Source organism: Chelonoidis abingdonii, chromosome 20 (genome assembly GCF_003597395.2).
Source record: "Chelonoidis abingdonii isolate Lonesome George chromosome 20, CheloAbing_2.0, whole genome shotgun sequence".
In the NCBI taxonomy this organism is placed as follows: Eukaryota; Metazoa; Chordata; order Testudines; family Testudinidae; genus Chelonoidis; species Chelonoidis abingdonii.
This window is the reverse complement of record NC_133788.1, coordinates 16,163,556-16,179,754: the sequence shown is the minus strand read 5'-3', so window position 1 is coordinate 16,179,754 and position 16,199 is coordinate 16,163,556. Positions and strand designations below refer to the sequence as shown.

Genomic DNA, 16,199 nt, shown 5'->3' with positions numbered 1-16,199 from the left:
CGCTGGCGTCGCTCTAATTCTCGTCCCCACCCAGGCTTGCGGCGGCGATTGGAGGAGACTTAGAGCTGGGCTGTGTGCTCAGTGGAGGAGGCAGAGCGGAAGTGAGCTGGGGCGGGGAGCTGTTCCCCTGTGCACCTCCCCCCCTCCGTTACAGCGGGCAGCCTCCCCGCGCGCCGCCCACCCAGCTCACCTCCACTCCACCTCCTCGCCTGAGGGGACTTTTAGGCGCCCCCAACCACTAGGCTGCCTAGTTTGCCTAAAGGATTGCACCGGCCCTGAGTATGTGAGATCAAGACATGAATTGGTGGCCTGAGAATTCTCATGCTGGGAGATAGGACTGCTTGTGGATCTGCCCAGTTCTCCGGGTGACCTGGGAAAATCACTGAGCCTATTTTTGTTTTCACATCTGTAAATGAACGTGGCAATAACACCCTCCTCACAGGGGATGTCAGGAAACGGGGTGTGGTTGAGAGCATTACTGTTTGTACAGTAATTTGAAGATAAGCCAGTGTCATGGCCCAAAGTTAGGTAAAATGATTGATCTTCATGTCAAGTTATAATTCCACCCAGTAGTGGCCGACAGGGAATATATCCACTCTCTGGCACGTGTGCTCGCACTCTCTAACCCCACCACCACTACAGCTAATTTTTGCCAGCTCTTGGTGTGAGTATGGGGATATTTGGTGCTTTTTCAAGCCTATGGAGTCACGTGACACACATCAGTTTTCACTTTTTAAAAAAAGTTTCTAGCTCTCGTGGTTACAGAGAAAAGTATGAAAATGTAACAGAGTGCACTATTAATGCTCAAAAAGCGGAAGGCAAATAAAAAGAACTCAGACTTATTATTTTTAAGTTAATTTCATGACTTTGGGAGCCTGACTCATGATTTTTATTTTTTTCAGTGCTTGGGGCTGGCAACACAGTACACATCATTAAATTCACTCACTTATTGTAAATAGAATGCCTTCTCGTCTATTATCGGCCCCACTGCGGGTCTGCAAATACATTTAAATAAATGATCCATTAAATACATTTCTTATGGGGAAAAGATCGCTGTAAATACTTGTACTATGGGGGGAAAATGATCTTATTTCTTATCTAATTGTTCTACTAAGATGTTGCTCATTTTTTGTATAGCTATAAAAATTAAGGGCAGTTTGTTTCATATATGGGGACAGAGCACAACATATGGTAGTGACAGAGGTGTTCATAAATATGAATGTTTTTGTATTTTAAAAAAGGATGAAACATGTTGCTAACAAACAAATTGTCTGTTATTGAGAACACCAATTATTCCCACTGGAAAACAAAGCATGCACATCCCCCAACAGGTGTACTCTCACTGAGACCCCGCTTCGTGAATATGGAATGACAATTAGATGTTTTATTTAAAGCTTTGATTGCCTAAGGAAAAAAGTCCATTTATTTTCCAAATAGTCTGGTTTCTCCCAACATTTCAGGTGACTTGTTACTACTCTCTGTGAGTTGAAAGAAACTGAAATAGCCAAGTGCTACCTTGGTAAAACACAACTCGGTCTAAATCAAGACAGGAAAGGATGCTGTTGTGGTTAGGGGTCGGACTGGGACTCAGGACATCTTGGTTCAGTTTCTGGCTGTGCCATGGAGCAAATCAGTTGATCTATATATGCTCTGTTTCGGGGATACTAGCACTTATGTTCTCTGACCCTGATCTGTCTTTCCTATTTATATAGGAAGCTCTTTGGGACGTGGACTATGTCTGTACAGTACTGAGCACAATGGAGCACTGATCTGTGGGTCTTTTAGACGTAATGTAAAGTATAAAGAGCAAATTAGTATAACTGGTTTCTTCCTGCATAAAGCTTGATTTCTAGAGCACTTTAATCTTTGACCTATCTATGCCTCTACATGCGACTGTAATGTAAATGTTACATAATAAAACACCCATGTAATTCAAGAAACCAGGTTAGACCATAGTTATGCCATGTAACCAACAGAGAGAGTGGAGCATGGGAAAGTGTGTTTAAATAAAGAAACTGATATTCACTGCAGCAAGGAAGTTACAAATTGTGCTCTTTATTAATAATACTTATATTTTATATCTAGAGCAGCCTCCAGGCTCTCCAAGCACTTTTCAGACACTAATGAATCAAGCCGAAAAGACCCCAGAGGCATTACCTCCATTTCACTGGTAGGGAAGCTGAGGCATGAAGAGATAAAACCCTTTGTGCAAGGGCTTGTGATTTACTGGTGGAGCTGGGAATAGAATCCAGGAGTCCTGATCCTGGTCCCTGGCTCAGGCTAGTAGAAGTCAACACTTCCTCTTAAGGAGTGACCTGGATGGATACTGAAGGGATAGATCTGTTCTGTCACTGAAAAGAAGGCAGCTACAATGCAGGGCAGTTAAAGGCTGGGAGTAGGGGAATTCTCCCCTCCCAGGATGATACTGAGGACAGCAGAGGGAGGAAACAATGCTCATCAATTTGGGGCCATATAGTAAGGGGTGACTGTGATCAGCTGTAACTTACAGGCTGACTCAGGGTTCCCCTGGAACCAGCAGCTAATGGCTTCTGATGGAATCAGTGCTCTGATTTGGTATGGCAAATCCGCTGTATCTTTGGGTACGTGTACACTGCGCTGGTAGTGCGCCTCCCAGCCTGGCTAGACAGAAATGCACTAGCTCTACTGTACTAAAATAGAAATTGACCCAGTGGTTGGACGAGCTTGCACTCGGGCAGCTAGCCTGTGCCGCCGCCCAGGTGGCAATGTCCACGCGGCTATTTTTCAAGTGCTAGCTGGAGTAGAGCAGGTGTCTGTCTACCCAGATGGGTAGGAATGCTCCCCCATGTAATGTAGATCTACCTTTTGGTTCATATAAAACACAACAAATGTGAAAAAATATACCACAGAATTGAAGTATAAATGTGACAAGTGTTATGATTAAGGTTGGTCTTTAGCTCCGAACACCTGTCCTGTTATATTACTGCGTAAATCAGCCGCTTTCCTATACTACATGTCTTGTATGAAGCTGGAAAACGTTGGGCGCGAGGCATGGGTGATCTCTTTTAAGTAAGGTGAGTTATACACTGATAAAGATCATTTCAGTAGCAGGGCTTGGATAGTTACTTGAATGCACACATGGAGCTGCCCTCAATACTAGCAGGGGAAGTGAACACGACGGATCATTTTACATGCTGCTCATACATCATATGCAGATAGATAATATGAATCTGGATAAACAAGCCATTTTAAAGGCCCTTTGTAGTAGTAATTTGCATTTCTGTAGCACTTTTCATCTGAGATACTAGAGGTGATTTACAGCATTGGATAATTAAAACTCCCAGAACTCTGTGAAATAGTGTGTGTTTTTTATACACATCTAACACATGGGCAAATTAAGGCAAATATTACAATCTTTTTTTAACCCATGCTCACAAAGCCAGTTGATATTTAGATAAATTAGGTTACCCCTAGATTGGGGCCAGCGTTTGCAAAAATAGGAACTTGGAGTTGAGTTCCAAAGTCTGTATTTAGGCACATAAATAAGTGGGTCCTCCCCCGTCCCCCAGAAGTGCCAAGTATTCAGCCTATCTCATTGACTTCAAGGTGGTCTTGTAACTTGTTTACTTCAAAATGATTCCAGCGACCTGGATCGGGTCTGAGCCATGGCGCCATCTGGTTTTAAAACTGGTTGGAATTTTTGCAGCAGCTTTCCTAGTGTCGAGCGGGCCTGTGGCAGAATTGTGCATGAGCCAGGAGTTGGAAATGTGGATGAGTGGAGGGGTCTGTTGAGGTAGAACATGGCATGGGCTGAGTTCCTTCCAGGCTTCCACCCTGGTTTGCGATGGGATTTGCATATGCATCAAACTCTGAACCCATGCCTAACTTTGGGGGCTGTGTCTGTTAGGGACAGGTTGAAAAAAGACCCTTTCCCTGCACTATCCCATTCCCCACCTTCCCCAGCACTTAAGCCAAGCATGAACCACGAGCCCTTCAGAGTCTTAATGAAGCTTCACAAAAGTCATTCTGTTAAATTTTCCTCAGAACTTGCAGGACCAGAAGCGAAAGTGCCCAGGTAGCACTCCTTCCTGTTCGTGGCAGCACTGTTAGATCAGCCAAGTCAGCCCAACCATCCGGTTTTGAGAGTTCCCAATCCATTCAATGCATGGTATCTGTAGATCTGGGCTTTGGCTGCATATTGCACTTCTCCTTAGGTCTCAGAGCCTTGGATCAGGATCCTGTGTTCAAAGGGCACCCTGAATCAACAGGGTATCGTTGAGTGGCAAGCAGTGTAATGCATGGCTGATTGCTGCCACCAGGGGAATCAGGGAGGGGGAGAAGCAATCTGGATCTATGCTGCCACTTTCAACCTGTTGGGTCAAATTATAATGTGGCCTGAAACAAAGGTGAGTTGGTGCAGCTGCTGCAAGTCCGATGATTCCAGCATGCACCATGCATGCTATCTGCAGGGAGTGACCCAAGCTTAAGATGGATCTGGATATTTTTATTTGCTGTAGCCAACCAGCAGGCCTGATCCTATGGGTCGCTGATCATCCCACGAGTTTCCTTTGACTGTGTGTCCCAGGCATTGAGCACTCTGGGAGATCTGGGCCTTTATTTGTACCTTACATTCCCTCTGCTTGAACAGATGATGCTTTATGTATTTGAGCAGTAAGTATGACTGATTCATTCTCTCTCCTCCCCAGCCTACTTTCCCTTGGGACGCTTTTGGAAACAAGATGTGGCATCTCAATGAGTCTATTGTACAGCTTAAATGTTAAACAAAGAAATATATTCCATATGCTTTGTATATAAACAGAATTTGGATTACATTTCAATCACCCTATAAGATGAAGTGCCTCTCCTGTCATGTCTCTCTTTAAAATAAGATTTCCCGCGGTTCCCCTTGTACGATACAGCAATAACCACTTTGTGTGGCAATAAAACAGCGCAACGATGAAAGGAGGCAATATGCAATTCATATGCAGGGCTCCTCTTGCTTCGACACCCCCCCAAGTTCCCTAGTTTGCGCTTCCCATTAATACTTTCCCTCTCTAGATCTGAAAACCCTGTATAAATGGAGATAACTTTTGACAGATGGGCAAACTGAAGCCCAGAGGCATAAAGCTTGCTCCAGCTCCCATTGAAGTCAGTGGAAAGATTGTGGTTGACTTCAGTGAGAGTTGGTTCAGGCCATGTATAACTTGGCCCAAGTGAGTCAGCAGCAGAGCTGGGAACAGAATTCAGCTCTCCAGGCTCCCAGTCTTGGGCTCTGTCCACTGGAGTGCGATATCTTGCAGGCATGAGTCATGCTGATGCCATTTGGGGAGGTATAATCAGTAAAACTACTGAAGGTTGTATCTTTTGACCTTAGAGAACTGGCCTGGCAAGCAGACTGGATGAAGGGATGCAGAGCTCTTTTTCACATTTGGGTCTCTGTAGGTTGAATCCAGACCAGGCTGGTAGTAGCTGAAAGTTGTTACCTATTGCACAGCTGCTCAGTGGCCTCGTTCCATTGTTTGTAGAGCGGGGTCCATATTGCAGTTGGCCGTCCCAGCAGTGAGACCGAGGACTAAATTGCTTTCCTCACAGAGATGGGTGCTGAATCAGGATTGAGGCACAACGTGAACGCAGGATGGTAAGCTTGCACTGCCGCTTACTGTGCTGTCTCTGGTTTTGGGACTATAGTATTTAAGTTCTCAGGGCTGCTCGTTAGAGAAAGATTTATGCTTGTATCTGTAATTTTCACTCCGAGCATCTGAAGAAGTGGATGTTTATCCACGAAAGCTTATGCCCAAATCTGTTAGTCTTTAAGGTGCTACCGGTCTCCTCGTTGTTTTTGTAGATACAGACTAACACGGCTACCCCTCTGATACTTTAGAGAAAGGGTGATCTTGTGGTTACCCCTCTAGATTGGGAGTTGGGACATGGTTCAAATCCCACCTAGGGCCAGTACCTTAATCTCTCAGTTCCCCATCTGTAAAATGGAGGCAACGGTGCATCATTTCTCCTGCCCTGTGACTTGTCTATGTAGATTGCAAACTGATTGGGACTAGGGTTTTCTATGTTGCTACGTTTGTTTAGCACCTACCCTGATGGGGCCCTGATCTTGGTTGGGATCGCTGCCAGCCCTGTTAGTAATATTTTACAGTACAGTAGCACCTAGTTTGATTCTTTGTACCAGCACAGAGCGAACAAGAGAAGTGTCATTCCGCCATAACAGACATTTCTCAAACTAAGTTGTGGCTCACTGGGTATTCCAGCAGATGCTTTATTAGTTTAATACTCCTGAGAGTTGCATGAGGCTCCCATCAGCGATAGAAACATCAGGATCCTCGTGAAAAAAATCTGAGCACTTCATTGTCGAGTGGCTGATTTGGTAATATCCATCATCAATGAAAATGGTCATCACCCTCAGCTGGCACGTCTGAGTATTGGAGATTCGTTACTTTCACTTGGATAAATGCGCTTGCAGCTGTATTTCTTGTGGAGCAGCATTGATCTACTGTGGCCAGTTAGCTTTAATCCGAGGTATTGCATTCCCTATGGAGATTCCCCAAGGCTATATCCACTACCCGCTTCTGACAGCTGAATGTGACAGTTAGAATTATCTCAGCAGCACAATCAAATGACGATTCTCCCAGCACCCAGCCGCTAACCTATGCGTGCATACCCTGTTTGTTTCATTTCTAATTAAGCAGTAATATTTCCTGTCTGGATTGCTAAATGTGCAGCTCCTGAGACTGGCTGCAAGGAAATGTTATAAACGGAAACAAGCAATAGAAGTTTCCTTTCTTATTGATTCCCATGATAAACCGGTCTATGCAGGAATCAGACCTGTCCTCAGGCTGTGCTCAGCGCAATGCAAGAGAACATAAGGAGACCAATTCATTTAAAAAAAATACCATTTGCCAGCATTTCCACTTACTAGGAAAGGAGAGGGAGCGCGAGCAGCCAATGCATTTTCCTCCAGCTGCTCCCTTTCCTCACCTAGTTGTTAAGGTACATGCTTTCACCCTGTGCAGAAACCTCTCTGCTGCCTGTTCAGGGGGTCCGAGAGCAGAATGGCTGAAAGATGTTTCCCATGCTCCAGAGATCAAAGAAAGCAAACTGGGAAAGGAAAGGAGTGGGGGGATGGAGAATAAACTTGAGAGGTTTGGTAAAACAAGAAGGTGCATTGCTGAAGGGACTGGAGGGTAGCCTTCACCAGGGCAAAGCCTTTATTCTAAAAACAAGGGGCTGGGTGGAGTTTCTTTGTAGACCCAGCAGCTTGTGGGGCTTGTCATGTCCCTCGAGGTAGAGCAGACTGGGCTCTGTTGCAATGAATGCAAAGAGGATTCTTTACTGGGGCTGCCGGACACAGACTGACCTGTGGTTCTGTTTGCATCTCTAGCTCTCAGACCGACTTGACGATGTTGCCACACAGGCTCTACTTAAGTTCTGTGATGGGGACCGTGATTACATTGGTTGAGCCCTTGAGATGGGGCAGTCACTACAAGAAGGGTTGGGCCCAGGTGCGTGCTGGTAGAGTGGGGAACCATATATTTGGCTCCTGTATTCATTCCTGCTTGTGCTTCCCCCTTGTTAGAGGTTCCTTTCCATGCACAGAGTTTTCATGTGACCGTCCCTCTCTTTCGGGTACTGGGGCTAGGCGAGGCTGTTTCAAGATAGACATATGTAAGCTAGAAATGACACGGAAAGAATGACTGGCCTCCAGCCTATATAGTGTGTACTTTTGTGCGTCAAAGCTCTGGTGTGTTATTTATTGTTGCATATGTTCTAATGAATGTCATCCGCACACCTGCCAGTTCTGAGCTAGCTTCCAAGCCTCACTGAGAGGCAGGGAGGGAAAGTCTGGGCAGTCTGCAGTATTTCTTTTTGCTTGTTACAAAGCAGATATCGAGGATGACTGTCAACACCTGTTTGCATGTCTTTTTCCTCATGTGGCCAGCCTTTTGTTGTTTAAAATAGACTTTAACAGCTTTTTAAAAAATAAATTGAAGACTGTTAGTATGAGGGAAAGATGGGTGTTTTTAATCTCACTTATTCTGCTGTTTATGCTGTAATGAAATTGAAATAGCAGCAGGATGCAATGTGCTGTATCATGGCAAAGCTTGCAAAGCTTCAGCTTTGTAAATAGTCTTACAGGGGAAAAAATTTTAAAGAAAGAAAGAAATGGACTAGGTAGGTCAAGATCGTGACTGATGCTTCCCAGTGCTGAGTGGGCAAAATATCTGACATGCTTGTTACATTTGCTCATTTTGAAATGTCTTCCCTGTTGTTGTCTGGGGACCTGGCAATATTAAAAGAATGGGCCAGAAATTAAATACTGAAATTACCCACAAGTATAGCCCAGTAAACTACTACCACTTTGCAGTGTTTAGGAGCTACTAGCAGTCAACAGGGGACATAGTCAGAACAAGTTTGACCCCCAATTTATATTTAAAAAAACAAGCAAACAAATAAATTAACCCAACACCCATAGAAATGTTCACATGACTTTATTTTTGTTAACTGCAATAGAAATGATTTTGGTTAAAATAACAAAACCAATAGGCAAACATTTTCCTTGTCTGAAAGGATGTTCAGAGTGGTTTAGTCCTGTCTGCACTTGCAATGAGACCTCTTTCAGTGCTGGTTCCGCTGCACCATTTACTGACGCGTGTTGTCAGAGATCAGGGTAAGTAGAACTTTTTTTATTTTAGTGAACTGTGTGCAAGAAAAGTCAACCGCGCGCAATCAAAGAGACACTGCCATTGTAGATAAGTTTTTTTTTTTTCACACAGATCAGAACCTTCAGTTGCAGGAATGAATTCACCTTTGGTGTAACTCTGTAGAGGTCACTGGAATTACACCCAGGATGTATTTGCCTAGGCAATCATGTTGAATAAAAAATATGTGGTGAGTGCCATGCAGCTACCCCACAAATCTTGTGAGCTGGAACCATCCTGGGACCAGCTACGGTCACTGACGTGCCTCTAATGGAATGGGCTTTTCACATGACCTACAAATGACAGCCCTACTAGAGAACCACCCTGGGAAAGGCAGGCAAACAGTCACTTTTGATGTGGTTACCAGCCTGACCTAATATGCTGAAGTTGAAAGAAACAAAAATTTGGGTGGACTTTAATGGGTTTTGTCTGCTCCAACTAGAACTCAACGGACCCTTAGCTTGTGGAAAAACACCTTCCAAGTGTGTTAATGAAAGTTGAAGTGAAAAACATGGGCTGAATGATTGATTGAAGTGCAACTTGAACAGTACTTTAGAAAGGAGTTTTGCGAGTGTATATGTGAGCTGCCGTGTCCTTGTATAATTTAGTGGGAAGTGAATTGGCCACCAGAACTCAAAGCTTGTGAAGGTAAATTTCAGCAAGCTGGGACAGGATGATAAGGCTTAAATGGGGAGAAAAGGACTTACTATCTTTGGGGTAACAGCGTGATCAATGCAGCTTTGAAGTTGGGCACACAGGCCTTTCTTTAGTTCATGAAGTGCCCAAAGACTCATAAGGTCCAAAGCATTTCCTCCCTCATGCATGCAAATCAGCCAAACTGCATGCGTGTGTGTATGTGTAGCTGAACAGAATTTGGTTTGGAATCTATACAGGCAAAAATTTATGCTGAAGCTGAATCTAGCCACATTCAGAGTCTTGATACTCATCTCTTTACATAAGACCTCTCCTCCCCCACCCTCCATAGTGAAGCTAGGGAGTAGTATGACTTTCTTTCCTGGAAGACTGTCAAAGTGCCTGATTCAGCTGGGGAAGCAGCCTAAAGAGAGGGCGGCGCGCTGGCAAAGTGACTTTGATGTTAGTTCTTCGAGTTTCCTCTGCATATTCTCACTCTTGGGATAGGTGCCAACTGGTGCCATTGATCAGCCTTCTACTAGCACTGCCTAGTCAATCAATTGTGTGCACTCCCTGCCCGCTCCATCAGACTCTAAGGGCATGGCTATAAATAGGGTGCCTGCAGTTACTGCCTCAGTTCCTTCCAACTGCTGACACACATGTACTTGAGTCTTCTCTGAATCAAGACCCTTTAGATAGTTAGGATAAGTGCCTGGTTGTTGTTAGCATTAGAGTTATTATGATGGATCTGAAGATCAAAAATCATGGATTTAAGAGCTGTACGTTGTCTAGCAATCTTCCCAGATTCTGAGGTCAGTGCTCGCTGCCTAAAATGCTTGGGAGACAGACATTCTCCTTTGGGTTGCTCCTTTTGCAGCTCTTTCACCCCATGAGCCAGAAAGGAGAAGCAAAATAGACTCCAAACCCTCCTTCTACAAGAACCCTCATCAACCAGATCCTAGGCTTTGAAGGCATTGCAAGATGCCTGGCTCAGCTCCGAGCTCTTCTGGTTCCAAAAAGACACTGGTACGTGGACCAACAACCTCAGCGCCAACTCCAGTTCAAAAGAGACTGAGCACTTGGTAACAACGTCATCTGATCTGACACCACAGAGGGCACTGGTGTTGAGGAAATCAGGCAGAGATGATCCATCTTCTATGCCAGGCACTTCCACAGTACCAAAGTCCTCAGTTCCAAGAAGCAAGAAAGCAAAAACAGAGCAATCTTCTTCCAGAGATTCATCTGAGTTGTCGGATCATGGTTGGATGGATCAGGGACATACAGAGTGAATCTCTAAGTCTATCAAGCAAGGTCTTCAATTGGTCCAAAGAATTCTGTGGATGTGGGTGTTATATTGACACCATGGGCAGCTAATACAGGAGACATAAGAGTGTCTTCAGAACTGTAGTTTTAGATTCTGGTTGATTCAGCAACAGTGAAGAGGAAATTGGGTATGGATCAGTCTTTTCATTCTTGCAAGAAAAGGAAATCTGATAAGCTGTTGGTAGTGTTGCTTTCACCTCCCAGGATACCTTCAGGCTCGCCTAGGAGAACGAAGTCTTTGATCTCAGTGTTGAGAATACAAACTTCACCAATTAATTCATTTTAAGATTTGGGCTCGGATCTGCACTCGGAGGAGCACCTGGATGCAATGGAAAATCTGGAACTGCAATCCGAGACTTCCAGTGGACAAAAACTATTACAAATACAGGTATCCTGGCTCTGACACATTACTGGACTGGCCGAGGAGGTGGAAGTTCCTCTACAAACTGATGTTTTACAAGACCAAATATCTATGTGTGAATTGTCTCCAGGTGAGAATGTTGGAGTAGCGTCAGCTCCTTCTTGACTGGAAGATGCCATTCATTTCTAGGAATTTGTTGATGGAATGATTTTGACATTAAAATTTGACATTAGTGAGAAGAAACTGCATATTCTGTTTTAGATATACTGGGAAACACTTCTGCAAGTAAACTTTCTCTGCCCCTTTTGGAAGGGTTGTGGCAATCCTCAAAATTAATATAGAATACTTCTTTTTGTCCTCCACTAGCAAACAAGGCTGATGAGCTTCACCATATTCCATATAAGGGGTTTTCTTTCTCCTCTAACTCTATAGTAGTGACTGCAACAGTTCAAAGATCAGCAGGTATGCAGTCTACTCCCACTAACAGAGATGGGAGAAAATTAGGCACTTCAGGGAAGGAGAAGAGAACTGTTTTCTTCCCAAAACATGAGAATAGCTAATTATCTAGCAGTCATGGCTAGATATCAGTTCCACCAGTGGGACTAAATCTTTGTTGACCACAAACCTATCTGAAAGACACTCAAGACTCTCTAATGCTCTCATTAAGGAGGATCAAAATCTGAAGCAAGCATTAATGACATCTTTTGATATCTCAGTTATTACTTCAAGGTCAGTAACTCTCAGAAGACATGCCTGGTTGCATTCTTCTAATCTTCCACAGGAGAAGTCTAAAGTTGAGGACCTTCCCTTTTAGTTCAAGAACTGATGATTTATTGGGGAAAAAAATGAAAGGAACGAGATCTACAGATGGCTCTCTGGGTCTTTTACAGCCTTTCAAAAGGAGATGGTCTACACCATTTTTAAGATACCAAAGACAGTCTTATCCCCCTTCTTCCTGATTCATTCTTGTAGTCTTATTTTAACAAAGGAAGACATCACTACCAACAGCAACTTCAGCAACAATCTTCTGCTTCTCAGTCATACAAAAGATAGCCATTTAAACCCAAAATGAAGCAAAAGGATTTGCTTAGCACCACTTCTTTGCCTACATTTAGACTGTAGGTTTGATGTAGTGTTCGAGAGCAAGCAAACCAATCTTGAATTCTGTTTCCCTTACATTTAAGCCAATGCTATGAGTGGTTAAAGATCACCATGGACAGATGGCTGTTGGATACTATAAAGAACATTGTACCATCTAGTTTGATACCCTCCCTCCCTTTCAGGGACCCCTTTCACAAGATGTGGTTAAAAATAGAGAAATTCTCTGCTAGCAGAAGGTGCTATAGTGATGGTTCCAATAAATTTGAGGAAATCAAGCATTCTGTTCTTGCTGTTTTCTAATTCCAAAGAAAGATGAAGGTCTTCGTCCAACCTTAGATCTAAGAAAGCTAAACATGTATCCTCAAAGGATGCATTTCACAATGTTAGCACTAGGATCCATTATTTCTTCCTGTCCTTTCTAGATTTGGTTTGCTGCTTTCAGTCTCTAAAAAGCTTATTTTAATATTTCAATAGCTCATCACACAGGAAATACTTTAGTCTTGCCACCGGGCAGGGCCCTTTCTGGGGGGTACGGGGTGTGGGTATCTGGGCAAAGGGGAGTCCCCTGGCTGGGCTCTGATGGGGGCGGGGAAGGGAACAGAGAAATGAACTGGGTTGTCATAGGGGTTTCTTTAACTGTCTCTACTCCTGGGGGAATTTTTGTGTGTCTGTATTGTTAGACATATTGCTGACAGATATTTTGAAATAAACTACCAAAATAATTGAAACTGGTGTAATTCAGTAGTGTTATTTTGATAAATAAAATGTGCAGAATTTTAAAATATTGTGCGCAGAATTTTTATTTTTATGGTGCAGAATGCCCCCAGGAGTACAGAGTCCTATCTTCTAGATGCTCCACATTAGCTGTGTAAAGAACTGAGGTGGTAACCATTGGTGCCCTCAGAACACGCTTGGAGCCTGAGGGCGGGCAGAGTGCATGAGCAGTTGACCAGACAGTTCTAGTAGAAAACTGCACAGTTCAATGGCATTGGCTGGCGCATATCCCAAGAATGGGAATATGCAAAGTCCCCCCCCAAAGAACCTCAGTTACAAGTAAATAACCTTCATTTCATTTACAGGACATCTAGCTACTATGGCAGTGTATACACTAGATCAGATTCCAGACTTGGACAGATATTAAAATAGCTGAGAGGTCTGTATGTGAGATCGACTGAGACGTATCTGTTCACTGCCACATGAGTTGGCAAACTCTTCCATTCAATGCAATCTGCCTGCTAGTGACATAGGCTTGGAAGCAGCCTGGAGGAATCTGTGAAGCTGGTGGATAGTTGTGCTGTCTCCCTCCACTTGGAAAAACTGCACTGTGAATGTCAGAGTTTACACTGGAATGTAGTTCTGACTATAGTTCTAAAAATATACAGCATGTCTCCCTCCTCCCAGGGCAGGGCATGGGACTCCTCAAAGCCCTAAAGGTAGGGGGAGTGTTCAACATAAGGGAACAGCTGACAAGTGTGAGAGTAAGGCCAGGTCTACACTGCGACTTTAAATCGGTTTAATGGCCGATATACCGATTTAACGCTGTATCCGTTCACACGACGTCGTCATTAATATCGAGTTAAACGGCTCCTTAAATCGATTTCGGAACTCCTCCCAAACGAGAGGAGTAGCGCTAAATTCGATAGTGATAACTCGGATTAGGGTTCATGTGGACGGAAATCGACGTTATTGGCCTCCGGGCGGCATCCCAGAGTGCAGCACTGACCGCTCTGGACAGCAATCTGAACTCGGATGCAGCGGGCAGGTAAACAGGAAAAGCCCCGCGAACTTTTGAATTACATTTCCTGCTTGCCCAGCGTGGAGCTCTGATCAGCACGGCTGGCGATGCAGTTTGAAATCGAAAAAGAGCTCCAGCATAGACCGTACGGGAGATACTAGGTCTGATCGCTGTATGGGGAGACAAATCTGTTGTATGCAGCTCCGTTACAGAACACGAAATGCCAAAGCGTTTGAATAAAAAACTCCAGGATACACAGCGCTGTGTGACAAGCGTAACGGGAAGCCAGAGACTCAAATGGACGCTCATGAAGGGAGGGAGGGGGTACTGAGGACTCCAGCTATCCCACAGTCCACAGCAGTCTCTGAAAATTATTTGCATTCTTGGCTGAGCTCCCAATGTCTGTAGGTTCAAACACAGTGTCTGGCGTGGTTCAGGGAACAGCTCCTCAGTTTATTTCCCCCCACCACCACGTGAAAAAAAAAAGGGAAAGATTGCTGTGCTATGGCGTTTGCTCAATGCACTCCGCGAAAAAGGCGCCAAAGGGTTGTCTGCTGCCTTCACAAAGGGAGGGGTGAGGCTGTACCCAGCACCACCCGGGGCAGTGTTTTCTGCCCCATCAGGCACTGTGCTCTCAACACGGAAGTGGGAACTATGGGATAGCTGAGGAACAGCTACCCACAGTGCACCGCTCCTGAAATCGATGGTAGCTTTGGACCATGGACGCAAACAATCGATTTTGGGATCCCACTGTGGACGCGCTAAACCGATTTTATTAGATCTGTTTTGTAATATCGGTTTAAGCTAATTTGAAATAATCGTGCAGTGTAGACGTACCCTAAGACTTTCAGAAATTAAGATTATGCCCTGTTTTCCTAAATCATTTGTTTGGATTTTTTTTAGGCAATAATGCTGTATCCTCCACCTTCTTAATCTCTGCTGAACCTCCAAGAAGGCTCCTATTGTCTGATTGAGGGTTGTCAGAATGATTGATGTATTCTTGCAGGATGGAGGTGAGTCCTCTTGTCTTGACAGTTCGGTTTGATAGCCAAGTTGAAACTGACCCTTGCTGACACTCTCATCTTAAAATATCTGTGTTTTTCATATCTCAGATAATATAGTGCTGTAGCTCTGGAAGGCAAGGGCTTCGCTCTGGGGATGGCAACGGATGATTCTCCGCAGCGTAACAATGGATGTCATGTGATAGTCAAAGGACCATGAAACCCAAGAAATCCTGATCAAAACAGTGTTCTGTCAGATCCATGGATAACGTGCCTACCACTGTCTGGGTTCATGGTGCTATCCATTTGGTATGTTTTTATTTACATTACGCACAAATTGATAGAGAGATCCTTGTGTACGTTTTCAGCTTTCTAGGATTTTTTGCCAACAGTTTATAAGAAAATTTAAAACTGAACAAATACAAAGTAGCACGTTGTTAAAACAATACATTGTACATCTAGAGCGCCTCTTTAAACTGAAGAGCTTCGAGGTGTTTTATAAGCAGTCTCTCAACGCTCCTGTAGTAGGTTTGAATGGGTTTTATAGAATATTATTCCTGGGTTTTTTTAGATGGAGAAAATGAGGCACAGGGAGGCCAAGTGACTTCCTCAATCAGTCAGCGTTGGAGCTAGGCTTAGCCCCACCTCTCCTGACTCATCTACACAAGATTAGACTTTCAAAAGGGATTAGTCATTTGGGGGATGCAGGCTTCAATTTTGGGGGGCTCAGCTTCCGACACTTTAAAAGGGCATGGATTTTCAAGAAGTGCTGAGCATGCACCCTATGAAAACCAGTTCCTTTAAAGTGTCTCCAGTCAGGTCCCCAAAATCTGAGGCACCCAAAAATCTCTAGCCACTGTTGAAAATCTTGGCCATGCTGCCCGCAGTCTTTAGAATGTTGATGTGAGGCTCACTTAATTAAAAATGGATTTTTAAAAATAAAGAAGAGAGAAATGCTGTGGCTGATTAGTAGATAATGTGGATTAATTGGCTTTGCTATTTTGGATTGCAGCAACAAAAAAAAAAGATGGAATCATTTCATTTAGGAGCTGTTGGCTTGATGTTCTGGTCTGCAAAACTCTCTATCAGGTCAATGATCCATAAGCTTCAGTCAAACCAAGAAGGAAGACCTTGATACAATAGACCATAAGGGGTCTGAAGCAGTGATGAGCAAACAGTGAAAGGTTCAGGAGTTTAGGTTTGGCTGATGTTACTCAGCAGTTATATGGTGGCTTTCATCCAAAGGTCTCTGAATGCCTGACTGAGGGGGAAGAGGGAGCACGTGAACCATTCTTATTGTACAGCTGGAGGAGCTGAGGTACAGAGGTGAAGTGACTTGTTCAAGGTCATACCGC

The 16,199-nt window shown here is 44.1% G+C and overlaps 1 non-coding gene across 2 annotated transcripts in view; it reads left to right on the top strand.

Moving 5' to 3' along the window:
• The first annotated feature begins 7,550 nt into the window (after positions 1–7,550).
• The window catches only part of LOC116824241 (uncharacterized), a 57,499-nt gene continuing 48,850 nt past the window's right edge, over positions 7,551–16,199 (top strand). The window contains exons 1-3 of one of the 2 annotated variants that reach the window (XR_012657350.1): positions 7,551–7,617; positions 14,747–14,856; positions 14,956–15,153. This is a non-coding gene — a transcript (uncharacterized LOC116824241). The remainder of the gene's footprint in view (positions 7,618–14,746; positions 14,857–14,955; positions 15,154–16,199) is intronic. The other variant, XR_012657349.1, reaches the window with a different exon arrangement.